At 30.1% G+C, this 3,391-nt stretch overlaps 1 pseudogene; it reads right to left on the bottom strand.

The window, feature by feature from the left end:
* Positions 1 to 22: 22 nt before the first annotated feature.
* On the bottom strand, positions 23 to 2,330 carry LOC106792922 (annotated as a pseudogene).
* Between the last annotated feature and the right edge of the window lie 1,061 nt (positions 2,331 to 3,391).

The raw sequence follows: 3,391 nt of genomic DNA, 5'->3' as shown, positions 1-3,391 counted from the left end.
CCAAATGCGCCAAAAGAAGTACAGCTTCAAAAACAACGATTCAACGTTAATTTTTTCATCTACGGTATTTAAGGGTTGCGATCAGTGTCATCAGATGGTCAGCAGTAGAACCTATCTCTCAGCAAATTCTCACAGACAAGCAGGCTGCTCAGGAAAAAATTATTGCATTATCTTGCATTATTTGTGAGTTATTTAAAGTTTTGTGTATAGAATCTCCCTTAGCTTTTAGACACACTATATATACTAGAATAAAAATTTTATCGTGGAACTTTCCCTGAGGTAGTCAGAGCTTCACCGGATGCCCCGTAGGGGGGCTTCGCCAGTTAGGGTTCTAAATGGTTAAGAGAGATGACACCCGCGATCATCATTGATGCATAGAAGGAGGCTGACCTGTAACTGCTTTATCCCTAACTGACTGTATCCTCTCTATAACGTCTCTTCTTCACTTTTTGTAGTTTCTTTTCTTTCTTCTGCATTCCTTGTCCCACCAGAACTTCTCCCCGATTGGTTTCCCACGTAAGTACAATCTCCTATCACGTCTCCCTCTATGTTTCCATTCGCGGTATGTCAACATTTTTTCTCCATCAGTCTTAACAGCTGTTCACCTTCCTCATTTTTCGTGACATTCTTCGATTGCTTCTATTTCCGATCTTCTTCCTGTTCTGCAGCGTATATATCTCCATTCTTTCCAACCCTAGCGTTAAAATCCTCCCCTATTATCAATATTTCCCTCTCCTCTTTCACCATTATTATTTCACTCAGTGTTTCTGCAGATTTCGTCATGTCCCTTTCGTTCTATACTGTCAGTACAATTCATTTATCATTATCTATCTTCACTGTTCCATCCTTTAACTCATTCCAATTCACCTCTTCTTTTCTGTTCAACTTTTTTTTTAGAGCGATAATGAACGGTAAGCCCTCAAAATGGGGGGAGAATTTAGTTAAAGTGTTGAGTGAAATTTTATTAATTTTTTTTTTAATAGAATTTTTAATTATTTTTTTTTATAAGGATTTGTCTATATTTTTTTTTAATAGAATTTCTTTATATTTATTTTTTTTTCTATAAGGATTTGTTTTTTTTCATTTTCTAATCAAAGGATGTGATTCTATAATTTTTCTTTCTAGAGAATAGTTTTTCTTTTTACTTTATTACAAATTTTTTTTATTTATTTTTAATAACTAAAATGCATTGACGATAAAAGCATTACATTGCCTTTTTATATAAGGTAATAATTGAAATGCTTCATTTATGAGCGTTTTTATTTTCATAATTTTTTTTTAATTATTTTTTTATTAGAATTTGTTTTAGGTTTTTTTTTTTTTAATTTTAAATCTCTTAATTTTTTTTTTTATTTATATTATTTTTTTTGCAATTTTTATAATGAAAATTTTTGAATAAAATAATCGGTCAGAAGATCTTCTGCAAGAGCTTGTACTTCTTTGGGCCATTTTGCCAAACACATCAGAATTTGACGATCTTGTCTGATTTGTTCGTTAATCTTCCTAATTTGTGATCAAATCCCATATCAGACATTCGTTCAGCCTCATCAACAACAACATATGTGCATCTTTGTATGTTTGTTCTTCCTTTTTTCAAAAAGTCAATAAGCCTTCCTGGTATAGCAATACAAATTTCAACACCTCCTTCCAGATCTATTGCTTATAGCCCTTTTTGGGGACCTTCGAAAATGCCCGTACTTCGAATACATGATGAAGAACCGAAATCTTTAGCGTCGGATTGTATTTCTAGTGATAATTCTCTAGATAGAGCAAAAACTCAAACGATTGGACCATCAGCTCGACTTAATCGAGGTTGATTGTTAATATGTACGATTGCAGGAAAGATATACGCTAAAGTTTTGCCTGAACCACTTTGAGCAATGCCCAATTAATGTAATGGGCTATTCTTTGGCTTGTGTAGCAGTAGGTTCAGCAAATCCTTGCTTTTTTATTTCTTCCATTACACAATCTGGGAAATTGCTTTCTTCAAAAGCTTCAAAATTGGAGGTAAGATATTATTTCCTTTAACAGCTTTCTTCTTGCCAGTATGGTATTTGTTGATTTCTTCTGATATTCGTTTTAAAACCTTAACATGTCGAATATACAAGTTTTTCGTAATTGCTGGAAGAGCAGCTTAGTCCCAGTTAGGTTTATTTCCAAAATTTCCTGGTATTTTCTTTTGGTTTGGGTTTTGTTTCTTCGCATTCAATTTTTCTTAGAAGTTATTGTTGACCGGTACAATATACTGTTGTACTAGCATTTCGATTACTGAAATATCTAGTACCTCTTGACCTATAACTTGTTTGATTGCTATAGCCTGAGGTATACATTACTAATCTTCTAGAAAGCAACAGTTTCCTATTTCAAACGTACACTTATTCTTTCAAATATTAGATCGATGTCAACTCTTGTCAGAAGTTCTTTTCCAACCCAACAAACAGATGAGAAAGAACATTAATTTTTTCCCGTATTAAAACTTCTTGATGATTTTATTTTTTTTTTTTTTTTGTTACCTAAACCCAATAACGGCAGAAGCATTTCATTAAATCTTTTTATATTAGATGAGTATTGTAATTCTTTATTTCTGAGCGTCTTTATTTTAACAATTATGTTTTTTTTTTTTTTTATTAGAATTTCTTTTCTTCTTCTTCTATTAAATTTCTTTTCTTAATTTTTTTTAGAAATATTTGAATCTTATATATTTTTCATAAAGGTTTGAATAGTATTTTTTTTATTTGGATTCTTTTTTTTTCCTACTACGTACTCGCACGCACACATTTAGATACAGAATTATAATCCACTAATTCAAAAAAACACGCGTTTCGGATCTGTTTTGTTGTTGTTCTTACACACTTGCGCTCACACACTTTAAAACACAGACTTAAAACGCACTCCTTCAAAAAACCAGCTATTTTGATTTGTCTTTTTTCTTTTGTTAAACACTCGCATACAAACTTTTAGATACAATCTTATAAAGCACTTCTTCAAAAAAACACACTACGGGGATTATTTTCTTTTCTTTTTAATACAATTTTTTCTATGAACTTTTTTTTATTTAAAAATTTTTTTTTTTTTTTTTATGATTCGCATATATTTTTTTTTTTTTATTAAAATTCTTTATTTTTTTTTTTATGGTAATCCAATAATGCTTTCTTTTTTTTTACTAAATATAGACAGTATCTTTTTTTGTATTTTTTTTTGATATCGGAACGCAATGATGACAAGCATTACATTAAATCTTTTTACATAAGATGAGAATTGTTATGCTTCATTTCTGAGCGTCCTCCTATATTAATTTTTTTTTTTTTTTAGAAATTCTTTTTTTTTTTTTTAAATGTATTTTTTTTAAGTAAAATTTGAATTTTTTTTTTTTTTTTAATTTTGTATAGGT

The sequence above is a fragment of the Polistes canadensis genome, unplaced genomic scaffold, assembly GCF_001313835.1.
Source record: "Polistes canadensis isolate GaletaPanama2010 unplaced genomic scaffold, ASM131383v1 scaffold_1909, whole genome shotgun sequence".
NCBI lineage: Eukaryota > Metazoa > Arthropoda > Insecta > Hymenoptera > Vespidae > Polistes > Polistes canadensis.
Note: the sequence above shows the minus strand (reverse complement) of the source record. Positions and strands in the feature narration are given on the sequence as shown.